The sequence below is a fragment of the Notechis scutatus genome, chromosome 1 (genome assembly GCF_049901735.1).
Source record: "Notechis scutatus isolate UNSWTSFEM ecotype Mainland chromosome 1, rNotScu1.2, whole genome shotgun sequence".
In the NCBI taxonomy this organism is placed as follows: domain Eukaryota; kingdom Metazoa; phylum Chordata; class Lepidosauria; order Squamata; family Elapidae; genus Notechis; species Notechis scutatus.
The window spans coordinates 169910764-169934539 of record NC_142009.1 but is presented as its reverse complement, the minus strand read 5'-3'; the positions used below and the strand labels follow the sequence as shown (position 1 = coordinate 169934539).

Below are 23776 nucleotides of genomic sequence, written 5' to 3'. Positions count from 1 at the left end.
TAGCAAAACAGTTGTCTATCAACTCCTGACATCATGGATAACAGACCATAGGTCTCATGTAACAGATAGAAACAACAACTGCTGGAACAGATACAATCAAACAACTGTTGAAACCTCCCCTCTGAGAAAGTAGATAATCAGAAGGCAGAAATAATTACATCTGATCAACTCTTAAATTCAGAGAAATTAATAGGAGGCCAGTCAAGAACTGATAACATGCTAGAAAATAATCCTTTTTGCCATAAATCCATCAAATGATGAAATCAAAAGATGATTCAATTTTTCAGTTTATACATTATTAAGCATATACCCCAGAATCCTTCATGTTTCCAACATTATTAAAAGCATTAATGACCCATGGAAGAAGCAACCAAAGAAATCAATATAAGGTACAAGAGAAGGAGTAAACGTTTATATTATAACATCCAATGACAAATTATTTAGTGGTGAAGGCCAAGGAAAATTGCAATGTTAAATAAGTAATATAGGCTAGATACCATGAGCAGATGAACCTCTACCACGACAGCTCTCCTCTTCAGAATTTCCAACCACCTGGTGCCCTTGGCAAGCTATCAACAGTTTCTGTGGAAGAAGAATACCCATTTTCATTATTTTCCAACAGATAAAGAAGATCTATCCTTAATATTCAAGCAGAAACTATTTCTCAGAACAACAGATAAATTTTGCCAGCTATGTAGCTGACTGTATTGCAAATTCAGTAGAAAGGAAAATAGCGTTGAGAAAATACTTAGCTGTGGTAAGGCCTATTCTCAGCAGACCCTAACTGTACGGAGAACTTTTGATGGAGAGAATCTCTCCAAGTCATTTCTAGGTCACTTCCTAGTGGCGCTTTAACACTCAAACTTTCCACTTTGAAAAAATTTTCAGTATGATAATTTCTTTTTACCACTCTCATGCTGAACTGAAATGCTCTGTAAAAGTAGGCCCAGGAGCAGAATTTAGAAAAGAATAGGTAATCAAAATTTCAAATTAAAAATTCATTATACATATATAATGTGAAATGAATATATTGGAAATAAACTACTTCTAGATGTAACTGTTTAAAATGTTCAAGATAATTAACATCATTTCAGAAGCTAATTTAGCTCCACTGTCCCAATGTGTTTGTCATTGTCGACATGCAAACATTATAACTTATTTCAATGTATCTGAAAGTATCTTGTATAGTGTTGAATGTTACTGATTAGTAGAAATATAAAAAGTTTCCAAGATTTATACATGTTTGTAATATATCAAGAGGGCAATGTCTTGATGCATGATGGCTGGGTCAATCAACTGTATCTCTTTCCAAAACATGCTGTACTGGCTTAATATGGTTGTTAGATGACATCATTAGTTCCCTCATTAATAAAGTAAAATAAAATAAAATGTTGCTTAATTTTCTAATCTATTCTTACTTTTCATTTTCTCCTTAGGTACTGGGTTTGGTACGTTACTATTGTAACAGCTTCAGTGACTGTTTATTAAAATAGATAGACAGACAGACTTGGCAGCAATGTAACATGAATATATTGAATGCCTTACCATGATATTAGAATTGAAAATACACATTTTATGAACTGCTAAGACATATGAGAGATGTAAGCAACTCTGACAAGTGCTTATAGAAAACTCTTAATGAATTGAATCAAATTCATTGTAAGCAGGCTAATGGTTTTTCAATGCTGCTTCCTCATCTGTGAGACCTTTTGAACTGTACACCTTTTAAATCCATAGTAGGTTTCTTCGAATTTATGTCATCATTGTGAATAATTTGAGTTGCAATGTCTTTAAGAGTGATCTTTTAAAAAAAATAAAATAACAATTGCTAATTCAATTGCTATTTCTGCTATGTATTTCAGATCCAGAGGTATAATCCTCTAGATTTTAAATACGTAGTCACAGAAAGGTAATTTTTTACAACCTAAAATAATTTCAAAAATTAAGTCCTATTATTTTGTCTTTTTTTCATGTTATTTCTGTTTATTCTTTGAGTTACTTTTTGCACAGCAAACTGAGCATTGGGTTGTACATACCTCATGCCAACATTAATATGCACATTTGGTTAATGCTGTCTGATGGCTTAATTAACGGCATAGTTCATTTTAAAATACAACCTAAAGGATCTACTAAAGATGGAAAAATTGTGTGCTAGCCTCTTTTTACTTACCACATGTTTATGTTATTAAGGCAATAAGTGCCTAGGATATGGATGACACAATCAGACAATTTCAGGGCAGGGCTTTTTAAATAATACACACAAGCTTGTATATGTTGCCAGTTCCTCCAATCTTTTTTTGTGGAGGAAAGATTGCAGGATAGGTTTCTCAATCAGATGTCTACTATGCTTACTCAGTTCCCACTCTGGGCAGCCTAGAATACTGTGGGATTTTTAAAATTTATAATTAAAAAAACCAATGTTTAATTAAATCAGTACAAAGAGGTAACATTTAAACAATCAAACAAAGCAAAAGACAGATGTTCCTAACCTGTCCTCTTTGCAGGTAATTCCAAAGCTTGGGACAGCCACACATAGTGACCCAACAAATATGCTTTTGACTGTGAGAGGATTCTGAAAAGGCATTTTCTAACGAATTGAAAGTCCAGGAAAACCCTTTAAGGAGAGCACAGTCTTTGAAATAGCCTGGTCCTAAGTGATGTCAGTGTTTATACAAAGTAACTGGTACTTTGAATTGTTCCTGGAAAAGATCAGAATCATTTATTCTCTACACCACCTGGTCCTAAGCAATAATCTGGCTATAGGATTCTGTTATTTCCAAACAAATTTCAAAGGCAGAACATTTTACTGAAGTCCAAACAGAGCATAATTAAGGCTCATATCATTGTATTTAGTTCTGACATCTCCAGAAACACACATAGAAAAAAAAATCTAGGAGTATTTTGAGTCTTCAGATGTGAGACTTCAAAAAAAGTATGATTTCACCCTAAATTTCATTCCCTGAGCTGATTTTTTGACTGACCAGGGAGATTTGTCTGGATTGCACTTCAGTTTAATTGCCTTTATCCAATTCATTGCCAACAACATAATACATTGATTTAGAGTTTAAATAGTTTTTATATATCTTTTCTGTGTAATAATGACACTAACTCCAACATTCTGGGCTGGTGGTTGCCACATATTTATGTTGGATTCCACCAAATACTCTAAAAAAAATATTGTCCTACCATGATAAAAATAAATATGCATATTTTCCAGGAGGACATGTTTATGTTTACAAATAATTTTATTGTTACCTTCAAAAAGTATGATTATACATAGTAATGTTTCCACCTTGTATACATATATAGAAATGAAGTCTCAACATTGGGTTTATTTCTGACTAGACTTGAACTAGGATGGTGGCTTTTATTGTATTTGCTAAGAAAATAATTTGACATACTTCTGCTTTAATAGTCTGAAAAAGACGGAGGAAAAACCATAATAGACTGAAGGGCCACTAAGTATTACTGGTGCCAAATGATTGAAAATAAATGCCAGTAGACTTGTGAGTTTGGAAAAGGAAGCTAACTCTGGATGCATTAAGGTGCTGCCTATTACTATTTCCTTCCTCTTCTTCCTCCATCTGATGTTGGCCTATAGCTTCCTTTAGACTGAGCAGGAGTAACTAGCTTACTGAAGCCACCTACCATCTCTGGCTTCTAACACATGGAAAAACTCAAGAAGAGGCAACTTATGGATTGACAATATATCCAAAAAAGTAAGCTAGATTCAAGGAGGAGGCTGATATAGCAGAACCTCCAGGCCTGGAAGAGTCAGTGTCAGGTTCCAAGTAATGCAATAATCTTAAAACGAATTCAGAATTTAGTTTGGTGGTGGAATTGTATGAATTCAGTTTGACAGTCATGATGTGAGAATAGAAAGGCTGGAAGGGGACCAGATACACTGACAGCTCTGAGCCACATGCACTGATTGGGGAAGTTCTATATGCTGATTTTGAATAACCCCTGGAATCCTTCTGCACATCCCTGGTCTTAGACCAGAGTTCCCCAATTTTTCTGGCTTTGTGGACTGGTGGAGGGGGGAGGGAAGGGAATGGTTTTGTCAGATCCGTGTATCTGCCATTCTTCAATGGAAGAAGAAAAGGGGGGAGAGTTGGTACAAGTAATCCTTTTTGATGTAACCTGAATATCTTAATTCTTGTATTGAATCTGTATTCACATGATATACAACTGAGGACTGGAGCCCAGATGCCTGGAACCTTGTCACCTTTTGGAGAGATAGCAAGAGGAGAAGGGACCATAAAAATTCTAGCTCTGAAAGAAACTTCCTGGGAAACTTTTCTAAGATACGTTCCCAGAAAAGGAGGGGGGGAATTAACATGTTGTTGCTTTGTTTGAATAAATCCACATCAGAATACACTGTATACCTGGAGGCATTTTAAATCCTGCTTTTCAATAAAGAATTCCTTTTGAAGTACCTAGCTTTCAGAAGTTAATTCTTATCAGTTGAAGAGGAAAGAGTGGTCCTTACATAAAGCAGGATCTGCAATAGAATTCAACCAGGAGAGGAATTTTTTTTTTGAAAATAACTTCACTGTACTGAGGGGACCCTGCAAAAATGTCTGAACATAGCAAGGAGCAAGGGGAAGCCGAATGCTGGGGAGAAACTTCAACAACTACTCAGCCAGACACTGATTTTGTGTACCCCATGAAAGACATTGAAGCTGCCTGCGAAAATTCCACAAAGCCCTGATGGTCTATAGACATAGGAAAGAGAGACAACTGGGATGGAAGAACCAAGGGAATAATCCTCACCCATGGTAACCATAAATCCAGGTGGAAAATGGAGCTGGAGGCCCTTTCTGATCAGGAAGAATGGGTCGAGGAACCACTGGCAGATGACCAACTGAAATGTACATAAATTGCCTTGTGAGGGAAGCCCTGGAGGGTCTCAATGTGTGGGGTGAACCAGGTCTCCAACGAAGGAGAGCGAGTGAACCAGAAATTGAGATAATCCGAGCCATCACACCTGATCCAGCAGAGAATGATCCAGCAGTGGAACAAACTGGAGGACCAGCAGCCATGCCAGGTACCCGACCCCTTGCCACTCCAGAGCAGGGGATTAACCCTGGCCAACCCAGAGACATACAACTGCAGAGAAAGGTCCCACCCTTGGGGGTAAAATTCAATGGGGACCCCCAGAAATTGGGATTCTTCCTGGTGCAAGTCCTCGCCTACATGCAAGAATATGGGCAGAATTTCCTGACCCAGGGGACCTGAGTGTGAGTCATTACCGTGGCCCGAGAAGGGGCAGCCACCAGATGGATGGTAACCCTCCACAATATTAGCGCCCCAGAGCTAAGGGTACTCAATCGATTAATGACAGTACTATGCCACCGCTTCAGAGACCCCCTCGCCAATCGAAAAGCTCGCGACCACATTAGAATTGTAAAGCAAGGCCATCACCCAGTAGCCGCATACACCGAGGAATTTCGGGACCTGGCCAGCCGAGTCGACTGGCCAGAAGATATCCTCATCTGTTGGTTCAAAGATGGACTCAACGATTACCTGTACACTGCCTGCCTGTCCCGTGGGCCCCCAAATCTCCTGCATGAATGGTACCTGATGGCAGAGGAGGCGGAGATAGACATGTCCCATAACCAGTATCACAGCGGCAGAGTTTGGAGAAGATCCCCACCCCAGGAAAAATGAGAGTTGTTCAAACCCCAAACCACCATGACTCCAAGACCATCTGGCTGTTTTAAGTGTGGAAAAGAGGAGCACTGTGCAGCAGAATGCCGTTCAAAAACCCCTGCCAGAAAGCCAGGGGGGAAACCTGGAAAATCCAACCCTCGAGGAAAAGAAACTGTCCTGAGAAGCTGAGAAGCTGTGAGGTTCCGGTCCCCCCAAACCCAGAGGAATAATCCCAAATGCCCTGAGGAGACCTGAGCCAGTCTGAAAGTGATCCGGAAGACGAACCACTGTAAGCAACCCAATTGAACCACTCACTCTACCCCTAAGACTGTTTATCTCCAGCCGAGGGAAGGGGGAGGAAGTAGCAGCATTAATGGATTCGGGATGCACCCGTTGCTAATCAACCCCACCCTAGCAGAGAAATTGGGAATCCAACTAAGGAAAATGGAAAACCCCATTGCTTTCTGCTAATTAGATAGAACTATAGCAGGGTGGGGGGAGCCAGCCAGTTTTGCCACAGAACCATTGAAAATAGGACTAGGGAACCATAGTGAGATGCTCACATTCATTGTAGCCCCGGGAATGGAAGGGCCGCTAGTCCTAGGACTCACATGGCTACGGAAATGGAATCCAAAAATAAACTGGAAGAGAGGAACTGTACATTTCCAGAAACATGTAGCATTTGCAAACAGCCCAGAGGAAAGAAATAAACAGAGAACAGAGAACCAGCCATGGCCGGCCAGCTGGCTGAACCCATTAACATCCCCAAAGAGTATCAGGATTTAGCCCAAGTATTTAGCAAGGAGGCTTCTGATGAACTCCCACCCCATTGCGCCACAGACTGTGCCATTGAAATCCTACCAGGGGCTAAACTTCCAAAACCAAAAATGTACTGCATGTCCCCCAGAGAACTAAATGAACTCAGAGCATTTATCAATAAAAATTTAAAAAGGGGTTTCATCAAATCTACCCGACCAAAAATAGCAGCCTCAGTATTATTCCATGAAAAGAAAGATGGCTCTTTACGCCTTTATGTGGATTTTAGAAATCTTAATACAATATCGGTGGAGAATATGTACCCACTCCCCCTCATGAAGGACATGCTAGCTCACCTCTCTAAAGGAATTTTTTTTTCAAAGTTAGATCTATGAGAGGCATACTACTGCATCAGAATAAGGGAGGGGGATTAGTGGAAGACATCCCACTGGAATGCTACCAATTTAAAGTGCTCCCTTTCGGACTACAAGGAGCACCTGCCGTGTTTATACAACTAATTAATGAGACTCTTCATGATTTTTTGTACAAAGGAGTTCTAGTTTATCTCAATGATATTTCAATCTACACCGAAACGAAAAAAGAGCACATCAAGTTACTCCAAATGGTTCTCACAAAACTCCAAAATGCCAAACTATATGCAAACTCTCTAAATGTGAGTTTCATCAAGAAAAAAATGACTACCTGGGATATAGAATATCCCACAAGGGAATAGAGATGGACCCACAGAAAGTTAAAGCTGTCATTGATTGGGAGCCGCCCCATACTTGCAAATAACTGCAAAGCTTCCTGGGTTTTCCAAACTTTTACTGCCAATTCATTCTAGCTTTTGCAAATATCACCCTCCCCATCATGAACTTGTTAAAAACAAAAGGGGGGGAGAAGCCAAAGCCAAGGCAACCCCTTACCTGGACAATGGAATGCCAAGTGGCATTCAAAAAACTTAAACAGCTATTCTCAGCAGAACCAATCCTGAAACACCCAGACCCTGTACAACCATTTGTCATCCAAGCAGATGCTAGTGATGTAGCAGTTGAGCAGTTCTACTCCAAAAGAATGAACATGGACAGTTGCAACCATGTGTTTATACTTCCAAGACAGGAACTGAGCAAAGATGGACCATATGGGAGAAAGAGGCATATGCTGTGTGATGGGCACTCCTCACATGGAGACATTTCCTAGAAGGGAACCAAATCCCCTTTGAAGTCTGGACTGATCATAAAAATCTAGAAGCCCTGAAAACTCCACGGAAACTCTCACCAAAACAAGTAAGGTGGGCTCAATATTTTAAACATATTAATTTCACTCTCAAATATCTCCCAGGGGGAAAAAATTTCTTGGCAGATGCCCTGTCCAGGAAACCCCAATACAACAGTAAAAAGATTGAAGTTGTAAAACCCATGATCCAACCAACCCAACTTGCAGCCAAAGTAATCACCCGAGCACAAGGGAAGAAAGAGCCACTGACTGACAATGCAATGACTTCAATATTTAAGGAGGCACTACTTAAGGATGACTGGCTCCAGGCTAACAAAAACATTTGCTTACTCAAAGATGGTCTAGCCTGGGTAGAAAACAAACTTTATGTCCCTACCAGCCAGAGGATGGATCTCATGAAACAATGCCACAACTCAGAAATCGCTAGACACTTTGGATTTGTAACAACCCTGCACCTCATCTAAAGACAATTTTGGTGGACGTCTCTCAAAAAGGATATAGAAAACTATGTTGCTAGTTGCTTCATCTGCGCTGCTGCAAGAAGACAAGGAAAATCTCCTGAACCTTTACAAACAGTGGCAGAACCTTCAGCACCCTGGAAAGAGATCTCTATGGACTTTATAGTGGGGCTCCCTGAAAGTGCAGGAAATACTGTCATTTGGGTTGTAACAGATCTTTTTTCAAAACAGGTTCATTTTGTACCCTGCCAAAAGATCCCAACAGCCAAGGCATTGGCAAAGATGTTTTTAATAACACATTTGTCGCCTCCATGGAGCTCCCCAATGGATTATCTCAAATAAATCACATCCACTTTTTGGCTGGCATTATGCTCCACCCATGGGTTGTTTCTTTGAATCACCCCTAGAACAATGGCAGAGCAGAATGAACTAATAGCGTATTAGAACAATATTTAAGATGCTTTATTAATTACCAACAGGACAATTGGACTGACCTTCCTTTTGCAGAGGTAGCATACAACAACTTGGTCCATAGTAACACTGGTTTCACCCCATTCCAGGTAGCCACAGGCCAAGAATTCAACCCCATGCCAGAGCTACCTACCAAGGAAACTGAAATTCCCTCCCTTAAAGAGTGGATAAACAATTTGCAAACTACTTGATCAGTGGTTAAACTAGCCTTACAAGAGGCTAGAGCAGCTTTTAAAGCTCAAGCAGATAAAAAACACTGTGATCCTAAACCATTCAAAGTTGAGGATAGCGTATATTTGTTTACAACGTTCCTAAAACCATTGCAACCTTCTAAGAAACTGGGACCTAAATTAATTGGGCCAGAATTATCAATCCTCCAGAATTATCAATCATGTTACTGTCTACTTCCCAAAACACTTAGACAGGTTCATCCAATATTTCACTGTAGCCTACTGAAACCAGAGATCACTTCAAAACTTAGATCCCCCCTTCCCGCATCTCCAACCCCCATTATGGTATACAGGGAACAACATTTTGAAATTAAAGATATCCTTGATTCGCGCACTCACCATGGATCCACACAATATTTAGTAGCTTGGAAGCGCCTTCCCTCCTCAGAAATTGAGTGGGTAGCCAAACGACATGTAAAAGCACCCATATTACTATGGAAGTTCCACCTGAAATACCCTCACAAACCATCCTAAGATGTAAATATAGAACATGTTTTATGTGTTCCAGGTGGATTTCTCAATTTTTTGAGGAGGGTAATATGTCAGATCCATGTATCTGCCATTCTTCAACGGAAGAAGGGGGGGGGGGGGAAGTTGGTACAACTAATCCTTTTTGATTTAACCTGAATATCTTAATTCTTGTATTGAATCTGTATATTTGCACATGATATACAACTGAGGACTGGAGCCCAGGTGCCTGGAACCTTGTCACCTTTTGGAGAGATAGCAAGAGGAGAAGGGACCATAAAAATTCCAGCTCTGAAAGAAACTTCCTGGGAAACTTTTCTAAGATATGTTCCCAGAAAAAAAAGGGGGGAATTAACATGTTGTTTCTTTGTTTGAATAAATCCACATCAGAATAAGGGGAGGGGTTCTAACTCCCTTTATCTACACTGTATGCCTGGAGGCATTTTAGATCTTGCTTTGGTTAGTATTTGGATCACTTCCTTTCAATAAAGAATTCCTTTTGAAATACCAAGCTTTCAGAAGTTCATCCTTATCAGTTGAAGAGGAAAGAGTCTGGTCCTTACAGGTTCCGCATGAGTGGTGGGCAAGTGCTTTACTGCAGCTCCATTTGCAGGAGCAGCAAGCATGCATCCCTGCTGCTTCTGCAAACAAAGCACACATGCATTTCTCAGCTGGTCACACTAGTGGGAATGTACACACACTCACCTACCACTTCCATGGTTGGTTCTGAATGGCTCAAGGCCCGATAATGGGCCTTGGTCCCGGGAGTTGGGGACACCTGTCTTAGACCACTGAGAGAAGAACTTGGACATGTTGTTCATGTATGCTTGGGCCTTCAGTTTTCAGTGGATATGTTGGCTATAGATTTTTATTTTGTTTTAGAAATGTTTGGAGAATTGTAACAAGAACACTCTTGATTTTTTTAAATTTACTACAAGGAAACTTGAATTGTATTTTGCTGTATCTTGATTATGGCAATGATTGTTTTGATTTTTTCAGCAAGCTGCAATAAAATGCTTTGAGCAAATATAAGACTGCTATTATCTTAGCAAGAGAGAAAACACTGAAATATAAAGACAAGGAGATTGTGGCTCTGAAACAAGTGAGAGTGAGAAAGATGAGAAGACAATATCAATTCCTGACTAAAACATTACTTAAGAAAGGCATGAATTACAGATGGCTGATACCAGAAGGCCTTGTGTTTATATGGCAAGAACAAAGACATAGAATAGATTCAATTGAAAAAGCAGAATTATTTTATGCAGAATACTTCAGAGGGAAAGAGGAAGAGAGGGAAAGAGAAGAAGCAATAATTAGACTCCAAGAGAAATGCCTAGAAGTGATTGAAAAAGAACAAGGTGCTGTAGGAGGCAGAGTGGAACCTAGAGAACAACGAGAACAGAGATCTACTAGAGCAGTAAATCCCTCTTATAAAGTATAAATGTGGAAGAGAAAAATTGATTACAATTAATATAAATGGACTTAATTTGGGGGTTAAAAGAAGAAAAATATTTCATAAATTAGAAAAACTGAAATTCGACATAATTTGCCTACAAGAAGTGCATATTAAAAAACACTATGAACAAATGCTGGTGCAGCCAAAACTAGGGAAAATATTTACTTCGTTGACACAATCCAAGAAAAGAGGAGTAGTCTTATATATTAGAGACACAATTACAGCAGAACAAATTTATATGGATGATGATGGAAGAATCTTGATGGTGGAAATAATAGACAATAATGTGAAATTACTTTTAATGGCAATTTATGCTCCAAATGATAATCAAGAAGAATTCTATAGAAAATTACACAGGACAATAATTGATCTAGACTATGATAATATATGCATTATGGGGGACTTCAATGGAATTGCTAATGAGAAATTGGACTATAAAACACAGAAAACAATAAAGCAAAGTAGAAAGACTCTTCCGAAATCTTTCTTCAAAATAACAGGTGAATTAAAGTTAAAAGATGCTTGGAGAGAAAGAAATACTAAAAATAGACAATATACTTTTTATTCAAATAGACACTCATCATGGTCTAGAATAGACATGATATGGATGTCAACGGAATTGACTACTAATATACAGGAAATTGATATAGAAGCAGGTATTTGGGCAGACCATAATCCAATGACAATTTAGTGGAAGGGACAAAGGAAAAGATCTAGAGGGACTTTAAACAATACTATACTAAAAGAAAAGGACTTTACACAGAAAATGGAGAAAGAATTGGATTTCTTTTTTAAAGAAAATAAAATGGAAAATAAAACAGAGGATACAACAATACAAAACCTTTGGGATACAATGAAGGCCTATTCCAGAGGTCTGATAATAGAATATATAAAGATAAGAAATAAGACGAAAAGACAGGCTTTGAAAACACTAGAGGATGATTATAAGAAACTTGAGAAAGAGTTACAGAAATCACCATTAAAAAAGGACATTAAATACAAATGGACAGTTAAACATAAAATGGGGCTAATGGAAAAAGAGGAATTAGCACAGAAAATTAGAGGTGCTAAACAGAATATTTTGAAGATGCAAATAAACCAGGTAGATGGTTAGCATATAAATTGAAAAAGGAGAATGAATCAAGAAAAATAATACAATTGATAGATGATCAAAGGCAAATTTGCTATGGAAATAGAGAGAAGAAAAAAATTATACAGGACTATTATGGAAAACTGTATGAGCAAGAGATCATAGAGGAGAAAAGAATTAAACAATATCTGCAGAAAGTGAATTTACCTCAGAATACAAAAGATATTGAAATGATGTTAGAAGGAAATATAACGATGATGGAGTTAACTGAAGCATTAAAAAAAAAACAAAATAATGGAAAAGCACCTGGCCCGGACAGATTTCCAGCCGAATTTTATAAGACACTTCAGGAATCGTTGATTCTTCTACCTCTAGAAGTTATGAATGAAGTCATGGTAAAGAAGAGGATACCTAAATCATGGTCAGAAGCATATATTACACTTGTGCCAAAGGAGGAAGCTGACCTGCAACAAATCAAGAACTATAGACCTATTTCCCTATTGAACTCAGACTATAAAATGTTCGCTTCAATAATGGCAGAAAGACTCAAAAGATATTTAAATAACTTTATTCATCCTGATCAAAATGGGTTTTTACCAAAGAGACACATTAAAGATAATATGAGAATTATTCTGGACACATTGAAACATTATGAGGCACATCCTGAAAAACAAAGGCTCTGATATTTTTAGATGCACAGAAAGCCTTTGACAACATAAATTGGTGATTTATGTCATTACAGTTGGAACATATGGGCTTTGGTAAGAATTTTTTCCAAGCCATAGAAGCTATATATCATGAACAAACAGCAAAGGTAATGATAAATGGGGAATTGACAGAATGCATTGATATAAAGAAAGGTACAAGACAAGATTTCCCACTGTCACCTCTGTTGTTTGTGTTAATGCTAGAAGTACTAAATAGAGATATTAGAGAAGAGAAAGAAATAAAAGGAATGAAAATTAAAAAGGAAGAATACAAATTACAAGTATTTGCAGATGACCTGGTTTTTATTTTAGAAGATCCATTAGAAACAGCAACTAAGTTAATAGAAAAGATAGAGGAATATGGAATGGTAGCAGGTTTAAAGATAAACAAAGATAAAACAAAGAACATGTTAGTAAAACGGAGGGAAGAATTGGTGGAAACTTTGAAGATCCAGGTCACAAATAAGGTAAAATACTTGGAAATATACTTGACAGCAAGATGTGGTACACTCAAAGAGAATAATTATCATAAACTCAAACAACAGATCGTGACAGATTTGGCAAAATGGGAAAATTTACAACCATCATTAATAGAGAGAATAGCAACAATTACAATGAATATATTACCTAGAATTTTATATTTGTTCCAGAAAATTCTAATTAGATTAGGGAAAGAGTATTTTGAGGACTTGAATAAAATACTGTTGAAATATATTTGGCAGGGGAAAAAAGCGAGAATAAAATTAAAATTATTGCAAGATGCTAGAATGACAGGAGGATTTGGCCTGCCAAGTTGCGAGTTATATTATCAAGCGACAACTTTGATGTGGGTCAAGGAATGGATTTCACTAAGAAATAACTAGTTTATTGACACTTGAAGGACATGACTTCTTGTTTGGGGTGGCATGCCTTCCTATGGTACAAGCGATCTAAAACACGTGGTTATTTTAGAAGACATTATATATGAGAAGCTTTGTTATTAAATTGTGAGAAGATTAAAAGGCAACATTATTTAAAAATTCCAGTCTGGCTATCAACTATAGAAGCATTTTCATATCCAGTAATATATAAAATGGAACAAACAGTTAGATATGGCAAAATATTGAATGAAAAGGGTGAACTCAAATCTATGCAAGAACTGGAAGAACAAGGTATAAGGATGAATTGGTTTTCATAAGTGCAAATACACTCTAGATATGATAAAGATCTCAAAATAGAAGGTTTTTATGATAAATTGACTGACTTAGACAAAATTTTAACAGGTACTGATGAAAAGGTGATTAAAAAATTATACGGATATTTACTAGAGGTTAAATTAGAAAAGGAATAAGTTAAAGGAACAATGATTGCATGGGGGAAAATTTTTGGATATGGGATTGATTTAGAGGAATGGCAAAAATTGTGGTCTCAAAATTATAAAATGATAATGTCAACAGCATATAAAGAAAATTTGTATAAGATGTATTAAAGGTGGCATTTACCCCCAACGAGAATAGCAAGAATGTTTAAGAATAAATCCGAAAAGTGTTGGAAATGTCATCAGATACCAGGTTCATTTTACCATATGTGGTGGACATACATAGAGGCAAAAAGATATTGGACTACAATCCACATATGGTTGGAAATAATGCAAAAAGACATTGACTTTAAACCAGAGATATATTTTTTAAAAAAAAACTTTATTGAATTTTTATTACATTAAACACATAAAAAATATATCACTCAATAACAGCTATTTGTGGTGCTTATTGTATGACAATAATTTGTGCAATATTTACATATAATAATTTGTGCATAATTACATTCTTATTCTATCTATATTCTATATTTAATAATTACCTATCCTTAATCTATCTCCAAGCTATCCAGCTATACCATTGTTCCCACACCTTATAAAATATTGAAGCTTCTTTATCTTTTAAACTCAGCATTAATTTATCCATTTCAGCACAATTCATAACTTTTGGTATAACCATTTTCTCTGTGGGTATATATGGCTGTTTCCAACATTGGGCAAAGGCAATGCTGGCAGCAGTCAGTATGTGTAATAATAAGTATTTTGTGTTGTTTATGTATTTTTTTAAATTTTATTGTTTTTTAAGACAAACATAGAAAAACAAAACATAAAAACATCAAGCCATCTTCCATATATGTACATACAGTGTGTCGGTTGGTTTACAAATTGTTTTGTGCTTCCACTTCGTAGTCTTCAATTACAATTACATTGTATATATTCTCATATTGTCAATTAAATATTAAGTACATTAATATCATTGTTAATCATTTGACTATACTATTATTCATTCATGTTTTACGAGATAATCCATATTTTACTTAATTTGTTTTATGACAGTTCATATTATCATCTCAAATCTATCCTACAAACATTTTGTAGATATAATTAAAAAAATACATTTTTATATATTCATTATTTTCTAAAAATCTACATATTTGATTACTATCTTTCATTGTCTAACCATTGATAGAATAAATCCCAAATTTTATAAAATTGTTTATCATCTTGTTCTCTGATTTCAAATGTCAATCTACTCATTTCAGCACATTCCAACATTTTCTTAATAATTTCCTCCTCCTGGTTTCAAGTCTATATGCTTTTTTGTCATTTTTTCCAACCATGTGTGGATTTTAGTCCAATATTTTTTGGCATCCGCACAAGTCCACCACATATGGTAATATGAGCCAGGTACCTGATGACATTTCCAACATTTTTCAGATTTGTTCTTGAACATTTTTGCTATTTTTGTTGGGGGGGACTTGCCACCTGTAAAACATCTCATACAAATTTTCTTTATATGCTGTTGACATTGTCATTTTATAATTTTGAGACCACAATTTTTGCCTTTTCTCTAGATCAATCCTATATCCAAAATTCTTCCCCCGAGCAATCATTGTTTCTTTAACTTGTTCTTCTTCTAGTTTAATTTCTAATAAATATCCATACAATTTTTAAATCACTTTTTCATCAGTACCTGTCAAAATCTTATCTAAATCAGTCAGTTTAGCATAGAAACCTTCTGTTTTAGAATCTTTATCATACCTTGAATGTATTTGCGCATATGAAAACCAATTCATCTTTATACCTTGTTCCTCTAATTTTTGGATAGATTTAAGTTCACCCTTTTCATTCAATATTTCACCATATCTAATTGTTTGTTCCTTTTGTATATATTATAGGATAGGAAAATGCTTCAATAGTCGATAGCCAGACTGGAATTTTCAAATAACATTGCCTTTTAGTCTTCTCCCAGTTTAACCACAGAGACTCCCATATATAATGTCTTCTAAAATACCCCTGTGTTTTAGTTCCTTTGTACCATAAAAAAGCATGCCACCCCAACAACAAATCATGTCCTTCTAATGTAAACAATCTAGCATTTCTTAGTGTTATCCATTCCTTAACCCACATCAAATTTGTAGCTTGGTAATATAACTCCCAATTAGGCAAACCAAATCCTCCTCTTATTCTAGCATCTTGCAAAAGTTTTAACTTTATTCTCGCTTTCTTACTTTGCCATATATATTTCAACACAATTTTATTTAAATCTTCAAAATAATCTTTTCCAAGCCTAACTGGAATTGTTTGGAACAAATATAAAATTCTGGGTAATATTTTCATCTTAATTGTTGATATTGTCCCTATTAATGACAGTTGTAAATTTTCCCATTTCGCCAAATTTAGCGCTATCGGCTGCTTAAGTTTAATATAGTTATTCTCTTTTAGTGTACTACATCTTGCTGTCAAATGTATCCCCAAGTACTTGATCTTATTTGTGACCTGGATTTTCAATAGATCTGCCAGTTCTTCCTTTTGTCTTGATAACATATTCTTTGTCAAAATCTTTGTTTTGTCTTTGTTTATTTTGAAACCAGCCACCTTTCCATATGTCTCTATCTTTTCTATCAATTTTAATGCTGTTTCTAGTGGGTCTTCTAAAGTGAAAACCAGATCATCTGCGAATGAGGGCGGAGCTGGCGTTGTGACGATATCTTTGCTCCTGGATGGTCCAAACGGATCTAAACTGTCCCAAAGAGACGGTGAATGTAAAGAGTGCATCTTGTCGATCCCAGGGATATCGCAAAGTCCCTGGTAGATCCAGGAGAAGCTCTTTTTGCCAGCGGCAAAGAGGCAGCCATTAAAGCTGCTGGAGTTGGGACAGCTCCGAATTGGTGAGAATTTTTTCTTTACTTTAAGATTTGAAAGGACACCCTAAGGAAAAGAAAGAATCTGTAAAATTTAAGACAGAAGTGATTGAGTGGCATTTTTAAACAGGAAGTCAAAGTAATACTTTTTTTTCTCTTTGCTGGATTTTTTACACATGATTTTATATTTTGAAACTGGACTGGTTTGTTTTTTCTTCCACCTATTCTTTCTCTCCTTTTTGACTTTATAATATTTTAGGCTAGAGACTTCCTTCTAGTCATCTTTTTAAATATCTTTTTCCCTTTTTAATTAATTTTTATTATATCTTGTTTGGAAAAGGAGGGGGAAAGTGAAAGCAGAAGAAACTTTGTCACACTGCCAACTAGAGGCTTGGAAATATTATATCTCTTTTTTTTCCTCTTGACCAGACAAAGCTGAGAAAGATCTGAGACTTCTTTTCAAGGACTTTGAGCCTGTTTGATAAGATAGAGGGAAGAGCATGGGAGAGTATTATTGTAGGTCCTCTTCTGGGTTTCTATCAGTAGCTGGAGTCTGGTGTTGAAGTTTACAGGAAAAAAAGGCGATAAGACTCTAGAGAAGAGAGTTATAAATTTGAACAAAATACTTGGATAACCAAATAAGGTGCAGTGTGCTCCTTCTACTTTTTTAAAGCTGGGCTATTTCTTACTTTAACAAACCCCCTCCTTACTAGTTTACTTTTTGTAATAGCTATTTGGATCTTTGGCCTTTTGGAACTTGTTTTTATCTTTCTTTTTGTTTTTGAAGTCTAATTTTTATGTTTGCATTTTATTTTAAAGGAAAAGTTTTAGTATTAATGTTTTCCTTCTTTTTTTTCTTTTAAGGGAGTAGTCTCTTTTCTTTTTTCTCTCTCCCTCCCCTGTATTTTTTTTATTTACTTTCCCTATTGGTTTTTTTTTTTTTTTTTTTGTGGCTTCCTTTTTTTGTACATCTTTTTATACCTGAGACTTTTTAATTGGATTAAGGTGTTGAAGAACCTGAAGAACTTCTTTTTTTCTTCTTTAGTTTTTTATTTTCTATTTTTCCGCCCCTTTCAGGATTTAACATTTTTTTCCTTTTTCTGTTTATGGTCTTTTCTTCCTTTTTTGAGTTTTTACTGCTATCTAACCAATCGATTGGATTAAGGTATACAAGAACCTGAAGACATTTTTCTTCATCATTACTATTATTTGGCTTCTTTTTTTCCAAATATTTTGACTTGGAATTACAATTGGTTATTTCACCAGTGGATTAAGGTCTAGAAGAACCTGAAGATTTTGAATTGTCTGAAATGAATAGGAAACTGACAGTGGCTGGTCCTTCAACTTCTACTTCTTCCTCTTCACCATCTGGAGGACAACACTCAATACAGATGATGTTACAGCAAGAAAAAGAACAGGAAAAGGTGACGCTGCAGATGATTATGCAAGGAATTCAAAATATACAAACTAGAACAGAGAATATTGAAAAGAGAACAGAGAACATTGAACAAAGAACAGGAAAAACTGATGAAAAGGTGGAGAATATTCAACAAATGATGATGAAGTATGATGAGAGATTCCAAAAAATTGAAGAAGAAGATAAACAAAGAGACAAGAAGATTGGAGATATTGATAGCAGATTAACTGTGGTTGAACAAGATAAAAGTGGGGTGCTGAGATGGAAGATGGACAGATCAGAATTTTATCTCAGATTCCAAAACATAGAGGAAGAAAACGGACAAAACCTAGCTGAGATAATGATAGAAATTTTGGCTGAAACTTTGGAAATAACCAAAAAGAAGATGATGGATGGAATAGACAAGGTCTACCGAGTCTTCACAAGATATGCAATGAGAAATAACTTACCGAGAGAAGTTCACATCAGATTTACAAAGAAAGCCATTAAAATGCAAATATTGCAAGTGGCAAGCGAGAAAACATTGAAATATAAAGATAAGGAGATTGTGGTCCTGAAACAAGTACCCAGAAGAGTGAGAGAGATGAGAAGAGAATACCAATTTCTGTCTAAAATTCTACTTAAAAAAAGAGGTGAATTATAGATGGCTGATTCCAGAAGGTTTAATGTTCACATGGCAAGAACAGAGACATAGAATTGATTCAATTGAGAAAGCTGAATTATTTTATACAGAATATTTTGGAGGGAAAGAGGAGGAGACAGAAAAAGAAATGTCACTAATTGAATTCCAAGAGGACTGCCAAATAGTGACTGAAAAAGAAGAAGGTGCAGTAGGTGGAAAGGTGGAAGTTAAAGAACAACGTGAACCAAGATCTACGAGAGCTGCTAAACCTACTTATATAATATAATCATGGAAGAGAAAAAACTGATTACAATTAACATAAACGGACTTAACTCAGCTGTTAAAAGAAGGAAAACTTTCCATAAATTAGAGAAATCAAAATTTGACATAATCTGCCTACAAGAAGTACATATTAAAAAGCAACATGAACAACTGTTGATACAGCCAAAATTAGGGAAAATATTTACTTCTTTGACACAAAGCAAGAAAAGAGGTATGGTTTTATATATTAAAGATATTATCCCAGCAAAATTGATTTATACCGATGACGATGGAAGATTATTAATGGTGGAAATAATGGACAATAATATGAAAACACTCCTGATTGCAATCTATGTCCCGAATGACAACCATGAAGAATTTTATAGAAAATTACATATGAAAATAATCGAACTGGACTATGCTAATATAGTTATGATGGGAGACTTTAATGGAATTGTAGACAATAAATTGGACTATACAGCACAGAAAACAACAAAGCAAAACAGAAAGACTCTTCCTAAATCCTTTTTTTAAATGATAGATGAAATAAATTGGCATATAAACTGAGAAAGGAGAAAGAATCAAGGAAAATATTGCAATTAATAGATGATCAAGGCCACGTTTGTTATGGAAGTAAAGAGAAAAAGGAAATTATACGAGACTACTATGGGAAACTATACACACAAGAGAATATTGACGAGGAAAGTGTTAAACAGTACTTACAGAATGCTAACCTACCTCAGATACCTAAAGAGATTGAAATAATGTTAGAAAGTAATATAACGATGATGGAGTTAACTGAAGCACTTAAGAAGTAAAACAATGGAAAGGCACCAGGCTCAGATGGACTTCCAGCAGAATTCTACAAAACACTACAAGAATCATTGAACCTTCCATTGCTACAAGTTATGAATGAAGTTATGTTAAAGAAGAAGATACCTAAATCATGGTCAGAAGCTTATATTACACTTGTCCCAAAAGAGGAGGCCGGCCCATTACAAATCAAGAACTATAGACCTATTTCTCTACTAAATGCAGATTACAAAATCTTTGCTCCAATATTGGCAGAAAGACTTAAAAAATACCTAAATAATTTTATCCACCCTGATCAAAATGGATTTCTGCCAAAGAGAAAAATCAAAGACAATATGAGAGTAATTTTGGACACTTTGGAATACTACGAGGCACACCCTGCAAAACAAATGGCTTTGATATTTTTAGAGGCATTCGATAATGTGAATTGGCGATACATGTTATTACTGTTGGAACAGATGGGCTTTGGTAAAAAATTTATCCAAGCAATAGAAGCTATATATCATAACCAAACGGCAAAGGTAATGATAGAGGGAGAACTGACAGACTCTATTGATATAAGAAAAGGAACAAGACAAGACACTGTCACCTTTGTTGTTTGTGTTGACCTTGGAAGTGTTAAACAGAAATATTAGAGAAGAAAAGGATATAAAAGGGATGAAAATTAAAAAGGAAGAATTTAAGTCTTTAGATATTTTTCTTGGAAAATCCCCAATAGGAAGAGTTCTGGTTCTAGGTCTAATTGTTCCTTGGTGATTTCCTGTGGCCAATTTTTGATTTTAAGCCAATATTTTTGAGCCTCTGGGCAAGACCACCACATATGATAATATGTTCCCTCTTTTTTTTTACATTTCCAACATATAGGACTCATTTTAGGGTACATTTTCGCTATTCTTGAAGGGGGTAAGTGCCACCTATAGAACATTTTATATGCATTTTCTTTGTATGCTGCTAATTTTGTTAATTTGTGATTTCTATTCCATACAGTCTCCCAGTCTGATAACTTTATGTTGTGACTAATATTTTGACCCCATGCGATCATACATCCTTTCACTACTTCTTCTAACTTCTACTTCCAGGAGATATTTATAAATTTTGGTAATATTTTTTTTTATCTGGGCCTAATAAAATTTTGTCTAATTTTTGTAGTTTCAGATATTCCGTACTCCTTTATGTCCTTTTTATATCAGCTTTGTATTTGGAAATAAGCCCACTAGTCTACCCGTTGCCCTTGGTATTGGAGCTCCTGTATTGTTTTTAAATTTCCCTGAATATCCAATAAGTCTTTACACTTTAACATTTTGTTCAGGTCTAAATTATTTGGTTGGGTCATCGCTTCCATTGTGGATTGGGATTTTTATGTAATGTTTCTTTTTTACTTTGATCCAATTGTTTATCAACGAATCTCTGATCAGATGTCTGTGGAAATATTTTTGTTTGGTGGATCCTGTGTCCCAAAGAAAAGCATGCCATCCTCTCCGAAGATCATGACCTTCTATAGCTAATATTCTTTTATTTAAATTAATCCAATCTTTTAGCCAAACTAATGTTGCTGCACTATAATATAATTCCCAGTTTGGCAATCCAAAGCCTCCTCTGCTCTTCATATCTTGTAGTAGTTTCATTTTTATTCTGGGTTTTTTACCCTGCCAAATAAATTTTGATGTCATTTTATTAAGATTATCAAAAGAGGTCCTTTCTGGTTTAACCGGAATGGTTTGGAATAGGTATAGAAATTTTGGTAATATAGACATTTTTAGGGCTGCTATTCTTCCTAGCAATGACAATTACATTTTAGTCCATAATTCTAAGTATTTTTTTGTTTGTTGTAATAGCTTATTATAATTATTCTCCTTTATCGCCTTACAATGTGCTGTCAGCCATATTCCCAGGTATTTAATTTTTCTTGTTGTTTGAAGTCTGAGCACTCTTTCTAATTCTGTTGTTTGTAAATCTGTTAATTTTTTTTGCTAAAAGTTTCATTTTCTGTCTATTAATTTTCAATCCTGCCACCGCTCCATATCTTTCTAATTCCTTAATTAATATTTGTCCTTTTTCTGTTGGGTCTTCAATAATAAAAGCCATATCGTCTGCAAATGCTTGCAGTTTATATTCTTCATTTCTAGTTTTCAATCCTTTTATTTCGGAATTTTGCCTCACTCATTCTAATAATACTTCTAATGATAATATGAAGAGCAGAGGGGACAGCGGACAACCTTGTCGGACTCCTTTCTCTATATTTTTTAAAGGTTGGGTATTTTCTCCATTTATTATGATATTTGCTTTTTGTACTGAATAAATTGCTGTTATAATATTCTCAAATTTGGTGCCGAAATTCATGTCATAAATTTGCTGAATCATAAATTGCCAATTAAGGTTGTCAAAAGTCTTTTGAGCATCCAAGCAAACAAGGGCTACCTGTTTCTCCAGGTGGGCTTCATAATATTCCAGATAAACCAGAGATATTTTTATTGGTATTTTACCAGAAATATATAGTAGAGAATTGAAATATTTGATTGTAAATGTATTAACAGCAGCTAGAATTGTGTTTGCAAAAAATTGGAAAAATGAGAAAATACCAACGCAGGAGGAAGTCATTAAGAAAATAATGGAATGTGCTGAAATGAGTAAATTGACATTTGAAATTAGAGAACAAGAAGATAAACAATATTACAAGATACGGGATTTATTTTATCAATGGTTAGATAAAAAATATAGAAATGATATATCTTAGATAACTTTATATTACAAGGATAATAGAATTATAGATGATATAACATAATGTATTATTATTGGATGGATTTATGATAGGGTATTGAATGTTATAATATAAATTAATCCAAAATGTTGAATGTCTCGCATAAAATGATGGAATAATAGTTATAGTCAAATAAATGATTAACAATGATAGTAATACATATATATACATATACTAGATGGATAATATGAGAATTTATACAAACTATAAGTGAGGACTATGGAGATGAAGCACAAAAGACTTGTAACCAACCGACACACTGTATGTAACTGGAAGATGGTTTTATGATTTGTTTGTCTATGTTTGTTTAAAATAAAATAAAAATAACTAAAAAAAAGACTGCTGCTATTTTTAAATTCTTTATTAAACCAAGCTCCTATAACTAGAGAGTGATTAATAAATATTACATTTCTGCTCATTTTTCTTGCCATTCAAATCAAACCAACCTTTTTAAGGTCAAAGATAAGCATAAATTGAGGGTAGGGTACAAAGAATTTTAAAATATAAAAAGAAAATTAAATAAAAAGTTAAAAAACATAAAAACAAAAATGCTGTTATAAGTACCCATTGTTTTAAAACTGGATTCTGATATATTACCCATTGCATCTCTCTCTATGCAGCATAATTGTACTGAATATCTAAGTCATATATTCTATTTATAACCAAAATGTGAAAGATATATACTCATCATGACTTAAAAATTAATTGTGAACAAAGTAGGAAGAAATCCATTCTTTGCTTTAGCAAGTAATTATTACCATTTCTGTTCCATTTGTCTTCTTTTAAATATTCCAATTTTGTCCACATTCTCAAAATTTTTAGTAGTGTTCAACATTTCTTCTCATACAAGAACTCTTGGTCCAACAGCTTTGACCACACCTTATTTCAGAAACATTATTGATTTTTAAACTTTTTTTCCCTATCTTGCTTTTAGGTTTCTTAGTAATAATACACTGGGCAAGTGCTATGGGTCAGTTATAATAACAAACTTTTCTCTTTGTGACAAGTTTTCTTCTATGTATATTAAAAATAAAATCTGTAACTTTAGACTAGGATGACTAAGCTAATTATTTTAAAAATGGCTAATAGCTCTTGTCATTGACACATAATTAATAATTATTACAAATGTGTTACACCTCAAACACACACACACACACACACACACGAGGAAAGATTCACATTTACAAAATTTCCATTTTGTGAATTTTTTATTTTTA

The 23776-nt window shown here is 35.2% G+C and overlaps 1 protein-coding gene across 4 annotated transcripts in view; it reads left to right on the top strand.

The window, feature by feature from the left end:
* PARD3B (par-3 family cell polarity regulator beta) overlaps positions 1 to 23776 on the top strand; it is a 926621-nt gene that overhangs the window by 394157 nt on the left and 508688 nt on the right. The window lies entirely within an intron of this gene.